The sequence below is a fragment of the Pongo pygmaeus genome, chromosome 4 (assembly GCF_028885625.2).
Source record: "Pongo pygmaeus isolate AG05252 chromosome 4, NHGRI_mPonPyg2-v2.0_pri, whole genome shotgun sequence".
In the NCBI taxonomy this organism is placed as follows: domain Eukaryota; kingdom Metazoa; phylum Chordata; class Mammalia; order Primates; family Hominidae; genus Pongo; species Pongo pygmaeus.
Window position 1 is genome coordinate 141307344 of NC_072377.2, and position 16052 is coordinate 141323395.

General features: G+C 39.5%; 1 long non-coding RNA gene across 1 annotated transcript in view; it reads left to right on the forward strand.

The window, feature by feature from the left end:
- The window catches only part of LOC134739563 (uncharacterized), a 34473-nt gene extending 21427 nt beyond the window's left edge, over positions 1-13046 (forward strand). The window contains exons 2-4 of the long non-coding RNA XR_010126339.1: positions 3720-3881; positions 4265-5341; positions 12479-13046. This is a non-coding gene — a long non-coding RNA (uncharacterized LOC134739563). The remainder of the gene's footprint in view (positions 1-3719; positions 3882-4264; positions 5342-12478) is intronic.
- Positions 13047-16052: the final 3006 nt, after the last annotated feature.

The following is a 16052-nucleotide window of genomic DNA, read 5'->3' on the forward strand; positions in this document are numbered from 1 at the left end:
GTGAGATAAGCTACCCAGAGAGGCTCAACTTCAAAGGCAAGAGGGATCCTCCAACTCACCCCCACCCCAAATATCTGGAAACAAAAGTACCAGTCCTGGTGCTCCGTGGAGGGGCCTGTTGACTCAAGCCTTCTGGGACATATAGCTCATTACATCACAGATGCAAGAAGCCTATTCTCCCAAAAGACTGTGGATTCTCAGTAACAGCAGACCCTTTCCATCCCTACCTCCCTAATACACATAAATGCATGTGCACACACATACATACCACTCCCTCCATCCCACCCCAAGCTTCCTGGATTAGGAAATTCTCCTGTGGTCTTTAGACCCATTATGCTGACCCTAGGAATCAGCCTTTATAATTCCAAGAGCTTGTTCAGGCCCAGGATGACTCGAAGGAAAATAAGAGTTGCCTTTGACTGAGGGAACACAGTGCCATGCTTTCCCTCTTTGGTTATTGGGGTTCCTAGCTGAGTCATTACACCCTTTTTGGTGCACAGATTGAGAGCTTTCCTCAGCCTTTCTGCCCAGCAGGGTCCGGAAGCACCAGCCCATCCAGGAACAGCACAGAGCTGGCTGATGACTTCATCAAATTCACACTCCTGCAGGCATCTGCCTACAGCCCCCACAGAGTGAAAAGAGAACATAAATTATGTGAAAGGCACAGTCACTTTGCAGAAATTACCCTGAGCCAGCATGGAATTTGTGCATGGATAGAAACTGTGAGATTTGGTATGAATTTTTAAAGGCCCAGTCTTATCACATACTGGACCTGTGTGGGCTGCATTCAAAAGAGCTGTGCAGGAGCCTCACTGATGATTGTCCGCATCCTCCTAGTTTCCATCTGTTTTTGAATAAGGTTTTACATTGTTTGCCAATGTATGCTTTTATTTTCCCTATCACTAAAGAGCAGAAAACGCCAAGTAAACATAAAAAAAACTAGACAGTACATGCCTGAATTATTATTATTATTTTGCCATTGAGAAAAGCGAGCCAGAAGAGGTTACACAAAATGTGAAAGGTTATATAGCACAATAGGCACAGAGACCAGACTCTTGAGTTCCAGATTTCTAGGGACATTACAGCATATAATCCATACAACAATCTACCAGTTGGATGCTATTAACCCACTAGCAAGGAAGCACTTTTTTTTTTCCAATTAAACATTTATTTTTTACCTGAAAACTCCACAGCTAATAAAAGAGGTAGGTGAATATTAGAATTTTTGCTTTTTTCTGGTTTGTCTTATTATTATACCTTAAGTTCTAGGGTACAGGTGCACAATGTGCAGGTTTGTTACATAGGTATACATGTGCCATGTTGGTTTGCTGCACCCATTAACTCATCATTTACATCAGGTATTTCTTCTAACGCTATCCCTCCCTCTGCCCCCTACCCCATGACAGGCCCCGGGGTGTGATGTTCCCTGCCCTGTGTCCAAGTGTTCTCATTGTTCAATTCCCACCTATGAATGAGAACATGCGGTGTTTGGTTTTCTTTCCTTGTGATAGTTTGCTCAGAATTATGGTTTCCAGCTGCATCCGTGTCCCTACAAAGGACATGAACTCATCCTTGTTCATGCAATACTGCATAGTATTCCATAGTGTATATGTGACATATTTCCTTAATCCAGTCTATCACTGATGGACATTTGGGTTGGTTCCAAGTCTTTGCTATTGTGAATAGTGCTGCAATAAACATACGTCTGCATGTGTCTTTATAGTAGCATGATTTATAATCCTTTGGGTATATACCCAGTAATGGGGTGGCTGGGTCAAATGGTATTTCTAGTTCTAGATCCCTGAGGAATTGCCACACTGTCTTCCACAGTGGTTGAACTAGTTTACACTCCCACCAACAGTGTAAAAGTGTTCCTATTTCTCCATATCCTCTCCAGCATCTGTTGTTTCCTGACTTTTTAGTGATCGCCATTCTAACTGGTGTGAGATGGCATTTCATTGTGGTTTTGATTTGCATTTCTCTGATGACCAGTGATGATGAGCATTTTTTCATGTGTCTGTTGGCTGCATAAATGTCTTCTTTTGAGAAGTGTCTGTTCATATCCTTTGCCCACTTTTTGATGGGGTTGTTTGTTTTTTTCTTGTAAATTTGTTTAAGATCTTTGTAGATTCCAGATATTAGCCCTTTGTCAGACAGGTAGATTGCAAAAATTTTCTCCCATTCTGTAGGTTGCCTGTTCACTCTGATGGTAGTTTCTTCTGCTGTGCAGAAGCTCCTTAATTTAATTCGATCCCATTTGTCAATTTTGGCTTTTGTTGCCACTGCTTTTTGTGTTTTAGTCATGAAGTCTTTGCCCATGCCTATGTCCTGAATGGTATTGCCTAGGTTTTCTTCTAGGGTTTTTATGGTTTTAGGTCTAACATTTAAGTCTTTAATCCATCTTGAATTAATTTTTGTATAAGGTGTAAGGAAGGGATCTAGTTTCAGCTTTCTACATATGGCTAGCCAGTTTTCCCAGCACCACTTATTAAACAGGGAATCCTTTCCCCATTTCTTGTTTTTGTCAGGTTTGTCAAAGATCGGATGGTCGTAGATGTGTGGTGTCATTTCTGAGGCCTCTGTTCTGTTCCATTGGTCTATATATCTGTTTTGGTACCAGTTCCATGCTGTTTTGGTTACTGTAGCCTTGTAGTATAGTTTGAAGTCAGGTAGTGTGATGCCTCCAGCTTTGTTCTTTTTGCTTAGGATTGTCTTGGCAATGCAGGCTCTTTTTTGGTTCCATATGAACTTTAGTTTTTTCCAATTCTGTGAAGAAAGTCATTGGTAGCTTGATGGGGATGGCATTGAATCTATAAATTACCTTGGGCAGTATGGCCATTTTCATGATGTTGATTCTTCCTATCCATGAGCATGGAATGTTCTTCCATTTCTTTGTGTCCTCTTTTATTTCTTTGAGCAGTGGTTTGTAGTTCTCCTTGAAGAGATCCTTCACATCCCTTATAAGTTGGATTCATATGTATTTTATTCTCTTCATCTTGTGAATGGGAATTCACTCATGATTTGGCTCTCTGTTTGTCTATTGTTGGTGTATAGGAATGCTTATGATTTTTGCACATTGATTTTGTGTCCTGAGACTTTGCTGAAGTTGTTTATCAGCTTAAGGAGATTTTGAGCTGAGATGATGGGGTTTTCTAAATATACAACCGTGTCATCTGCAAACAGGTACAACTTGACTTCTTCTTTTCCTAATTGAATAGCCTTTATTTCTTTCTCTTGCCTGATTGCCCTGGCCAAACTTCCAACACTATGTTGAATAGGAGTGGTGAGAGAGGGCATCCCTGTCTTGTGTCAGTTTTCAAAGGGAATGCCTCCAGCTTTTGCCCATTCAGTATGTTATTGGCTGTGGGTTTGTCATAAATAGCTCTTATTATTTTGAGATACGTTCCATCAATACCTAGTTTATTGACAGTTTTTAGCATGAAGGGCTGTTGAATTTTGTCAAAGGCCTTTCCTGCATCTATTGAGATAATCATGTGGTTTTTGTCATTGGTTCTGTTTATGTGATGGATTATGTTTATTGATTTGCATATATTGAACCAGCCTTGCATCCCAGGGATGAAGTCAACTTGATCATGGTGGATAAGCTTTTTGATGTGCTGCTGGATTCAGTTTGCCAGTATTTTATTAAGGATTTTTGCATTGATGGTCATCAGGGATATTAGTCTAAAATTATCTTTTTTTTGTTGTGTCTCTTCCAGGCTTTGGTATCAGGATGCTGCTGGCCTCATAAAATGAGTTAGGGAGGATTCCCTCTTTTTCTATTGATTGGAATAGTTTCAGAAGGAATGGTACCTGCTCCTCTTTATACCTCTGGTAGAATTCGGCTGTGAATCCATCTGGTCCCGGACTTTTTTTGGTTGGTAGGCTATTAATTATTGTCTCAATTTTAGAGCCTGTTATTGGTCTATTCAGAGATTCAACTTCTTCCTTGTTTAGTCTTGGGAGGGTGTATGTGTCCAGGAATTTATCCATTTTTTCTAGATTTTCTAGTTTATTTGCATAGATTTGTTTACAGTATTCTCTGATGGTAGTTTGTATTTCTGTGGGAAGCACTGTCTTGAAAGGAATAAGACTGGATTCTGAGAGTAAGCATTTGATGAGAAAATATAGTTCAAATCCTGCACACCTGGGTGACTTAGAAAATTTTAACTATAAATAAGGGCATTCAAAATACATAGCAGTATTGGGAAAGGGAGTCCCAAATGCCATGCTCAGACTAATTGTCTTTCTCTCTTCTTTCTAGGACAGCAGTTGGTTGACATTTAAAGGGCCACTGTCCCAGAAGGCTGCTTGCCTTGGCCCATGGCACTGGCAGAAATCTCAAGACCAAGCTGAAAAAGCACAAAGAAATTTCCTTTGGTTCCAGGAACCTCTTGGCTTGAATAGGAAATAGCCTCTTAGTGACACTACACTGCAATTTCAAATAACAGGTTTTTTATCACCTCTTTGAGAAATATCACCTTGGGTTCATCTCAGAAAAAAAATACAAAGTAGAATTTTTTCAAACTTAATACCCTTGGGTTCATCTCAGAAAAAAATAGAAAGTAGAATTCTTTCAAACTTAATCCCCTCTTTGTATTTGTCTCCTCTGCATCTCTCCAAAGTAGATGGGTAGGAGAGGGAAACAGTGCTGTAGAAAATGGGACAAGACTGCACCCTAATAAAACAAGAAAACATGGTTTGCCAGAGGTCTCCTTTCCCAGGCTCAAGCTTCAAGTTTCTAATTGTCCCTACATTACTCCCACAAATGCCTTTCTGGGAGAGTCTTGTATGCTAGACCTCTGCCATCTTCCCATCCTTTCTACCTTCCTCCTAACCTTCACTCTTGAGAAAGCCTTATCCTGGCTTCTGTGTCCATAGAACCTTGAAGCAGCTTTCTGGTGAGGAGGTGAGCTACTTCCTGCAAAACTACTAGTAGCTGCTATTGATTAATGTATTCTTCCAACCAGGTAATGTATTCCTGTTCCAACAGAAGTCTTCTTGAGACATATCTGAAAGTGACATGGTAACCACAAGGAAGATTTTTGGAGGGTTCTTGAACTAGCTCTACATAGGGAACTGCCAACAATAACTTTCTGTGGCATTTGTTAAATTGTGATTCTGCCCCTCACTGCTTGACTTAGTCCCCTTGACGAGGGCCAGGAGGAGACAACAGGTCTCAAAGAACAGTGCACATCAAAGCCTGCCTTGCCAGCAATGCCTGACCCTGCCAAAGAAGGCAGGGAAGCCCCCACAGAGCCTCTTAGAAACCTCAACTCTCTCAGCCTCTTGTCCCAGAGCATCACTGGCAGGTATAGACCAAGTATATTCACATCCTCATGTACGTCTTTTTTTGCTTTTATTCATTTTAGTTTATAATAACTATTTATTTAGGACGTGGTTCTGTGGGCTGTTAAATTGTTTTATTGTCAAATCATAGCTGTATACATCTGTGAGGTGTTAAAACGATGTTTTAACGTATATATACAATCAGTGTGATTAAATCAAGCTAATTAACACATCCATCACCTTGCTTACCTATCTTTTTTATGGTAAGACATTTGAAATTTACTCTCTTAGTTGTTTTGAAATATACAATGCAGTGTTATTGACTATAGTCACCCTGGTGTGCAATATATCTCAAAATCTATCCCTACTGTCTCTCTGAAACTTTGTACCCTTTGATTAACAACTCCCATTCCCCTCTCAATCTGAAACATTGTACCCTTTCATCAGCAACTCCTCATTCCCTCCCTCCCAGCCCACTCTTAGCCTCTCTACTCTCTATTTCTATGAGTTCAACTTTGTTAGATTTTTACATGTAAGTTAGATCATGCAGTATTTGTCTTTCTTATCTTTCTTCTTCTTGATAAAAGCCATATTAACAGATGTGAGGTGATATCTCATTGTGGTTTTAACTTGAATTCCCCTAATGATTAGTGATGCTGAGCATTCTTTAATGTACCTGTTAGCCATTTGTGTGTCTTCCTTTGGGAAATGTCTGCTCAAGTCCTTTGCCCATTGTGTTAGATCATTCTTTTGTTGTGAGAAATTAATATCTGAGATTGGTAAGTTATACAGAAAATAGGTTTAATTGGCTCACAGTTTGAAGGCTATACAGAAAGCATAGCCCCGGCATCTCCTCAGCTTCTGGAGTGGCCTCAGGGAGCTTTTACTTATGGCAGAAGGCTACTCGGGAGCAGGCACAAAGCATGGTGAAAGCAGGAGCAAGAGAGAGGGGAGGTGCCACACTTTACATCAGCCGGATCTTGTGAGAACCCATGGTTGTGATGACAGCACTAAGCACGAGTGATCTTCTCCCATGACCCAAACATCTCCCACCAGGCCTCACATCCAACATTGGGGATTAGATTTCAACATGAGATTTGGGTGGGGACAAATATCCAAACTATAACACCCATTTTTAAATCAGGTTTTTGTTTCTTTGCTATCAAGTTGTTAGAGTTGCTTCTATGTTTTGGATATTAACTCCTTGTCAGATGTATGGTTTGCAAATATTTTCTCCCATTCTATGAGTTGTCTCTTCACTTTGTTAGTAGTGTCCTTCGTTGTGCAGTGGCTTTTTAGTTTAATATAACCCCAATTGTCTATTTTTGCTTTTGTTTCCTGTGCTTTCAGGGTTACATCCAAAAATATCATTGCTTAGACCACTGTTAGGGAGATTTTCCACTATTTTCTTCTAGCATTTTTACAGTTTTGGGTCTTATTTTTAAGTCTTTAATCCATTTTGAGTTTATTTTTTAATTGTGTAAGATAAGGATTCAATTAAGCCCTGAATTCTCTAATTCTGAAAGGGTGGTGTGAAGTAACTTTATTCCTACTAGGAAGGTTGTAAGACAAACTTATTAAAAATAACTGTGGATCCAATAAATTCTTTAAAATATAAATACAAGAACAAATGTAAATTATGGCATTAAAAACAAAAGGTGGGAGAAAGGAAGTGAAAGTGTAGAGTTTTGTATGCAATTAAAAGCAATTATTGTCAGCTTAAAGTAATCCGTTTTAAGGATAACATGTTTTATGTAAGCCTGATGGTAACCACAAAGCAAAAACCTATAGTAGTTGCACAAAATATAAAATAAAAGATTTCAAAGTGTACCCCCACAGAAAATCATCAAACTACAAAGGAAAACAGTAAAAGATGAGGAAAGAAACAAGGGACCTACCAAACTATCAATAATTACATTGAATGTAGATGAATTAAATCATCCAATAAAAAGAGTGGCTCAATGGATGAAAAAAAAAAAAAACAAGAAAAATCTTTCTTTACTAGTAAGGACCCACATAGGCTGAAAGTAAAGGAATGCAAAAAGATATTCCATGCAAATGGAAACTAAAAGGAGCAAGTGTAGCTATGCTTATATTAGACAAAATACACTTTAAGTCAAAAACTATAAAAAGAGACAAACATCATTACATAATAATAAAGAATATACAAATATATATTTGTAACATTGCAAATATATATGCCCCCAACATTGGAGCACCTAAATTCGTAAAGCAATTATTAAATAATCTGAAGGGAGAGACAGAATGAGTTACTATTATAGTATGGTGCCTCAATACCCCACTTTGGACAATGGGCATATTATCTAGACAGAAAATTAATAAAGAAACATTGGTCTTGAATTATACTTTAGACCAAATGGACCTGACAGACATATACAGCACATTCCATCCAACAACAAAATACACACTCTTCTGAAGTACACATGGAACATCTTCCAAGGTAGATCATATTTTAGGCCACAAAACAAATCTCAACACATGTAAGAGGAATGAGGTCATATCACGTATCATTTCAGATCTCAATGGCATAAAACTATAAATCAATAACAGGAGAAATCTTGGAAAATATAGAAATATGTGGCACATATTTCTGTTACAGTTTCAGTACACAGATCTTTTACCTCCTTGATTAAATTTAGACCTAAGTATTTAATTTTTTTGGTTGCTATTGTAAGTGGGATTACCTACTTAATTTGCTATTCAGATAGCTTGTTACTAGTATAAGGAAATGTTCCTCATTTTTGTATGTTGATTTTGTAACCTGAAACTTTACTGAATTTATCAGTTTCAACAGTTTTTTGGTGATGCATTTATGGTTTTCTATACATAAGATCATGTCATCAGCAAATAGACTTGCATTTCCCTAATGATTAGTGATGCTGAGCACACTAATAGATCACAGAAGAAATAAAAAAGGAAATAAAAAATACCTTGAGACAAACACAAATCAAAACACAACATACCAAAAGTTAGGAAAAGCAGCCCTAAGAGGAAAATTTATAGCAACAAATACCTATATATGGAAAAAAATCACAATCTACTGTTATACCTCAATAAATTAGTAAAAGAACAAACTAAGCCCAAAGTTAGCAGAAGAAAGGACATAACAAAGATCAGAGTAGAAATAACTGAAATAGAGACTAGAAAAACAATAGAAACATTGATGAAACTGAAAGTTGGTTTTTTGAAAAGGTTAAAAAAGAAAAGACAAACCCTTAGCTAGACCAGCTAGGAAAAAAAGAGTAACTACTCAAATAAATAACATCACAAATGAAAGAGGAGACATTACAACTAATACCACCAAAATACAACCGATAATAAGAAACTAATATGAACAAGTATATGCCAACAAATAGTAAAACCAAGAAGAAATGGATAAATTCCTAGATACATACAACCTATCAAGAATGAAGAATGAAGAAATAGAAAATCTGGTTTGACCAATCATGAGTAAGGGATTGAATCAGTAGTTGAAAAAAAAAATCTCTTACCAAAGAAAAGCCCAGAATCAAACAGCTTCACTACTGATTCTTCCCAACACTTAAAGAAGAACTAATACAAATTCTTCACGAATCCTTCCCAAAAAATCATGGTAGAAAGAATACTTCTGAACTTGTTTTACAAGGCTAGCATTACCTTTTCACCAAGGCCAGACAAGGACGCTACAAGAAATGAAAATTACAAGCCAATATCCCTGGTGAACACAGATGTAAAATCCTCAATAAAATATTAGCAAACTAAATTAAAGAGCACATTGAAAGAATAATTTACCAGAACAAGTAGGATTTATCCCTGGGATTCAACGATGCTTCAATATATGCAAATCAATAAATGAAATATACCACATTAATGAAATGAAGGATAAACATTATATGATCATCTCAACAGATACATAAAAACTATTTGACAAAATTCAACGCTCTTTCATGATTAAGAAAAAACTCTCAACAGATTAGGTATACAGGGAATTATCTGAATAAAACAAAGCCCATACATGACAAACCCGTAGCTAACATCATTCTCAATGATGAAAATTTGAAAGCTGTTAATCTACGATCAGGGACAAGACAAGGATGCCACTCTCACCGCTTCTTTTCAACATAGTATTGGATGTTCTAGCCAGAGCAATTAAGCATGAGAAAGAAATAAGAGACATTCTAATAGCAAGGGAAGAAGTAAAATTATCTCTATTTGCTGATGACATGATCTTATGTATAGAAAACCATAAATGCTTCACTAAAAAACTGTTAAAACTGATAAATTCAGTAAAGTTTCAGATTACAAAATCAACATACAAAAATGAGGAACATTTCCTTATACTAATAACAAGCTATCTGAATATCAAATTAAGTAAGTAATCCCACTTACAATAGCAACCAAAAAAAATAATACTTAGGTCTAAATTTAATCAAGGAGGTAAAAGATCTATGTACTGAAACTGTAAAACCCTGATGAAAGAAATTGAAGAAAACATAAATAAATGGGAAGATATCGCATGTTCATGAATTGGAAGAATTAATGTTGTGAAAATGCCCATACTACCCAAAACAATCTACAGATTCAGTGTAATTCCTGTCGAAATTCCAATGTCATTTTTTAAGAAATGGCCAAAACAATCCTTAAATTCATGTGGAACCACAGAAGACCCCAACAAATGTCTAATATCCAGAATCTATAAGGAACTTAAATAAATCAACAAGCAATAAACAAACAGCCTCATTTAAAGATGGGCAAAGGAAATAAGCAGACGCTTCTCAAAAGAGACATACACATGGCCAAAAAGCATATTAAAAAAATGCTCAGTATCACTAATCATTAGGGAAACGCAAATCTAAACCACAATGAGATGCCACCTCACACTAGTCAAAATAAATATTATTAATAAAATCAATAAATAGCACGTGCTGACGAGGGTGTGGAGAAAAGGGAATGCTTATATACTACTGGTGGGAATGTAAATTAGTTCAGCCATTAGTTTCAGTCATTAGAAAATTAATTCAGTGGAAAGCAGTCTAGAGATTTCTGAGAGAACTTAGAATTATAATTTGACACAGCAATCCCATTAGTGGGTACATACCCAGAGGAATATAAGTCATTCCATCATAAAGAGACACACACACACATGTTCATCACAGCACTGGTCACAATACCGACATGGAATCAATCTAAATGCCCATCAATAATGGATTGGATGAAGAAAATGTGGTGCATATACACCGCAGAATACTATGCAGCCATAAAAATGAAATCATGCTCTTGGCAGCAACATGGATGAAGCTGGAGGTCATTATCTCAAGTGAATTAATACAGGAACATAAAACCAAATACTACATGTTCTCACTTATAAGTGGGAGCTAAACATTGAGTATATGTGGACACAAAGAGGCCTACTTGAGGGTGGAGGTTAGGAGGAGGGTGAGGATTGAAAAACTACCAGTTGGGTATTATGCTGATTACCTGAGTGACAAAATCATCTGTCTACAAAGCCCCCACTATACACAATTTACCCATGTAACAAACCTGCACATTTATTCCTTGAACCTAAAATAAAAGTTGGAAAGAAAACCAACCAAATGAACAAAAGTTACTTCCCAAGCTTATGCCACATTCTTTTTATATCTCCTTAATGAGGTCAAATTGTTGTCTTGGGAGGAGGGTTTTAAATGTTGGAAAATAGCCCAAGGTCATTACGAGTTTAGCCTGATGGCTGAGTACCTTGAACTCTACTGTCTCACCACTCTGCTTGCTCTTCTGCACAATGCTGGGATGATAATGAGAATAAATTTCTTGTATAATTTGTAAAATGACCCTGAAGGCCATCTTAAAAGAAGAATGAGAGTTATTGAATGGCTTGTTTAGAGCAACCAAAGCACCTGTGGAACAGGTGCACAGTCTTCCAGCATGACTACTTAGAAATCAATAACACTCACTAGGCCATATAGGTCTGGACAAGATTCATTTACAAGATACAATCAATGTCTCTCTAGCAGAGCCACATTGAAAACCAAGTAGTATTTTGCATTGTTACCACCTCTAAAAGCCTGAAAAATGGAAACAATTTCCATAAGCTCCAGAACATTCCAGAAAACCCTTTTCTTTTGCCTCCTACCACACGTATGAGAGACAGCAAGAGAATATGAGATAACACGGGTTCACGTGCATATGAAGGAGAGAAACACAGTGGATTTTTGTTAGGAGGATATAATTTCCAATCAGCCAGACCCTTTTCACTCAATAATTTCCTACACTGCAGAGAAGTTAGGTGTTGGATCACTTCCCTCTATGCTTTTTAGACCAGAAGTGTAAATTCTGGCAATGTGTTAATTTATTATCAAATGTGGTTATAAACTCCCCAATAATTTGTAGCACACACACACACACACACACACACACACACAGAGAGAGAGAGAGAGAGAGAGAGAGAGAGAGAGAGAGATCAAATTTGTAGGAAAAAATCATGTTTTGGAGTTGCATAGGCCATAGCAGTGATTTTTAGAAGCCAAATGCCAAGAGAATAGAGATGTTGAACACTGTAGTCCCTTTGTTCCTAATTAAGCACAAATAAATGTATTTGAATTATTTTATTTGATCTATTAGATTTTATTTTGCATGTAACTAGCATACAGCCAGACCTGGGAGTACTCACTCACCACTAAATTGTCTCCTGATTAGAAGGTTGAATGTTGTTGGTTGGCATTTGGTTCAGTTAGAAACCTTCCTTTCTGAGTGCCAATCTGAACTGGCCACCTTGCAACAAAAAGAAACAGTGGTGTGTTGGCCATGGGCTGGTTCATACCACGTTGAGGCTGAGGATGTGTGGTTTGATGGAAATCTGAATGCTGGAGCTCCCCATCAGTCTTCCCACATGTGAATGCCTGCAGTGTCTCCTATCTACTATGAGGACAGAACTCATAATCAAGAGCCTTCGGGAGAGCCTGGATTGATGGGCATGTGTCCCATGCCCTGAACAAAGTGTGCTTCCCAAAGCCAGCACTGGTGCCCCCTAGCACCCCTCCTCAAAAACTTAGGTCCACACCAGAGCTGAACTCCCTCTTCACTTATCTCAAATATGCTAAGACTAATTTCTGTCTTAGTTCATTTTGTGCAGGTATAACAAAATAACTGAGACTGGGTAATTTATAAAGAACAACCATTTATTTTCTCACAGTTCTGGAGGCTGAGAAGTTCAAGATCAAGGATTCAGGAGGTTTGGTTGTCTGGTGAGGGCTGGTCTCTGCTTTCAAGATGGCACTTTGATGCTGTGTCCTCCAGAGGAGACAAATGCTGTGTTCTCACCTGGTGGATGGCACAAGGCCCAACTGTCACTGAGGAGGGGAAGACCCAGGAAGAAAGGTCAAAAGTCAAGCAAATTGCCTCACTATCCTCTCAAGTCCTCTAGAGCCTCAGGATCCCCTGTGGACCCTGGAAGTTTTCCCCCACCTTCCAATGACAAAGGTCACTCCTTTCTCCCACACCTTCTAAACTTTGAGGAAACTAAGAGACCTGGCCCTAAGCATAGATGGGACAGGATGGTGTAAATGCGCAACACAAACCAGCAAGACACAGGTACTCTCCTCTACCTTCCCTGCAGAGCAAACAGTGTTGACAACAGTGAGGATGATGATAATGATGACAACTGAAGTGTTTTGGAGAGCAAATACCAAGGGCTAGCTATTTTACACATGTCCTTATGTTACTATCCAAAGAAACTTTATAAAGAGACAATGGAAAATCACGGCTTTGAACTAGATGATCTGTGTCTTTATTTGATTTGCCTGCCCTTCCTTCAGAATTTTTTTTTGTCCTTCTTTACCTCCCACAAGTTGAATGCCTACCTCATGCTCCTAGGGCTCTTCTCTATCAGAAAATTTGGTCCCCACTGGTACTATGGGTTACCCATGACTGTCTCCCTTGCTTAGGATGTGAGCTATAAGAAGCTGACTTTGTCTCTATAAACCCAACCCAATCCAGTACCAAGGACAGAGTATGCCCTTGGCAAATGGGTGTTGGATGGATGGATGGATGGGTGGATGGATAGATGGATGGATGGATGGATGGCTGGAAAAAAAATCTACATACAACTTGGCTTAGATCAAACAGGTATTGAATGTCTCCTATGTGTCAGGCTTAGTGCTAAGAATTCAATGGTGACCATACAGACAGTTCCTGCCTTTAAGGAGCTTCCAGTCTGGTTTATAAGTTTACAAGCCCCAACCCTTTTCCTTCTCCCTCCCTGGAAAAGTCTACCTAACAGCCTACTTCTCAGTGTTTAAGACACAGCCAGGCTCTCTTGAAGGCAGAGAACAGAGCAGGGGTCTCAGTCATATTCTCAGTTCTATCTGCCACAAGAGTAATGTAAGTACAGATGGTACGGATGGGAGAGAAGTTCAATCTTCTGTCTTTTGGCTCACCATTCAGAGGCTCCTACTTTCTGTGACAGTCCCTCTCAGGGCCATACTACTGCTTTTCACTCTTTCAGGTGCCTGTACTCCTGCTGACCTCCTCAGTCCTGAGTCAATGCAGCAGATGCCAGAACTTTCCATGTCCCCACATTGAGTGCAAATCACACAGCATTAAACAAAACAGACATCAGCACTGCCTACCCTCTGTCCCTTTCCCTTGACAAAAGGAAATGATAAGTGCATGCTGTTGAGTAGGTGTAGTGTATCTGGCAATTACTTTTCTAAACTCTCAACCAACCTGCAAGATAAGCATCACAGATATGGGAAACAAAGCGCTCAGAAGTTGGGCAGACTTGTTCAAGACCTCACAGGACTTGAATTCAAGTCTTTCTAGGTCCATAGCAGGTGCTTATCATACTATACCAGGCTTTATGGAGCAAAGTGAACGACTGTGCTTTGAACAACCAGGGGGAAATTTGCTGAAATGGCCAAACATAAATTATTTGGAGTCCTATCAAACGCTATGTTTTCCTCTGTGGATATGCAATCTTTTATCTCACAACCTAGAGACAAAAAATATTTCTAGGTGAAAGAGAGCTGACAGGAAGGAATTTAGACAGGCTTACCAGGGTGACATTAAATTGCCTCTGAACCAGTGAGCTATGGCAAATGCTCCACTCTTGATCAACTTTATAATCCAGCTGGGGCAGCGTATAGCCTGCCATGCAAATGAGATTCCAGAAAGATGGGCTGAGGTCAGGGTAAAATTGGGACTTGTTCTCAAAGGATGTCATGAGATGACTGTTGGGGTGATGTTGAATCCCCAGGGTGTTACGGCTAGTGTCAATCATTCCAACTAATGTGTTTTGGGGGCCAACTCTGGGCCAGGCTCTGGACCAGGCCCTATATTTTCAGTCATGAAAATGGCAGTGCAGACAGGCTGGAGAAGTGGCAATTAGACAAAGAAATCTCATGCACTGAGAAGTGCTAAACTAGGGGTGGCTCCTGTTCACATCTCCATGAGTGTGAATAGAAGCCCCTGCCCTCCAGGAACTTATGACTGCTGTGACCTGCGTGAGACAAGGGTGCAAGTATCTGACAACAAGTGGTACTCATTCATTCAACAAAACCTGCAGGCCAATGAGAAGACAAGATTAGTGACACAGCCCTATCTTTTGAATATCATTACACACATTCTACAGAAGAGGGAAAATACCTCCAGACAGCTTGTCAACTTGCCTGGGCTCATAAGCTAGTGTTTGGCAGAATCAGATTGGAACACTAGACTGTCTGGGATCACAAGGCCTATATCTTTCCACAACATAACAGAGGCTGAAATGACTCTGAATTGCTCTCTCAATGAATCTCATCTGTAAGTATTCTTTGGAGTCTGAAGAGATGCTTTAATACTAGACTAGTGTCTAGTTCATGTGCTCAATTCAGGCCAGTTGGCTCAGAGGCTTAGAAAGAGCCCAAGCTGTTGCTAACTCTTCTTGGGCACCAGTTTATAACACAGGGGTAGAAACAGTGTGCTTCACTCAAGTAGCCCTCAGCAATTGTATATCCTCCATAGTAGGCTCAGAGACAAGCCACTCAAATCCCCTTCAAGGAAGGACTTGCTCCCCAGCTGCTGGGGGAATACAGCAGGCAACTCCAGCTGTCAGCTCCTCTTGGATCTGCCTCAGCTGCAGACAGCCTGGGTCACACCTTCCTGGGCAGCCTGTATTCAGTGGTATAGGGCCAGCCATTTCAGCCCAGCCCAACACTGGTGGGTGATCTTTGCTCCCGTGCTCCTTATCAAGTGGGCCAAGGCTTTGTCAGGTATACATTGTATTTTGGTTTTTCCCTCTGACCCATCCTGCTTCCTCCCCTTCCTTCCACAGTTGTTCATTCCTAATAGACATCTTGTTTTTTTTGTTGTTGTTTGTTTGTTTTTTGGAGAGGGAGTTTCGCTCTTGTTGCCCAGGCTGGAGTGCAATGGCATGATTGCAGATCACCACAACCTCCACCTCCCTGGTTCAAGTGATTCTCCTGCCTCAGCCTCCTGAGTAGCTTGGATTACAGGCATCTGCCACCATATCCGGCTAATTTTGTGTTTTTAGTAGAGATGGGGTTTCTCCATTGTTGGTCAGGCTGGTCTCGAACAGCCGACCTCAGGTGATCCACCCGCCTTGGCCTCCCAAAGCACTGGGATTACAGACATGACCTAATAGACAACTTGCATTCCAGTTTGTCTCGGCATTTACTGTCAGAGACTCCAACCTCCAGCAGTGTTGAACATCTTCAGCAGTGTGTATGTGTGAGGAGTGGAATGAAGAGTGTTGCAAACAGACACAGCCT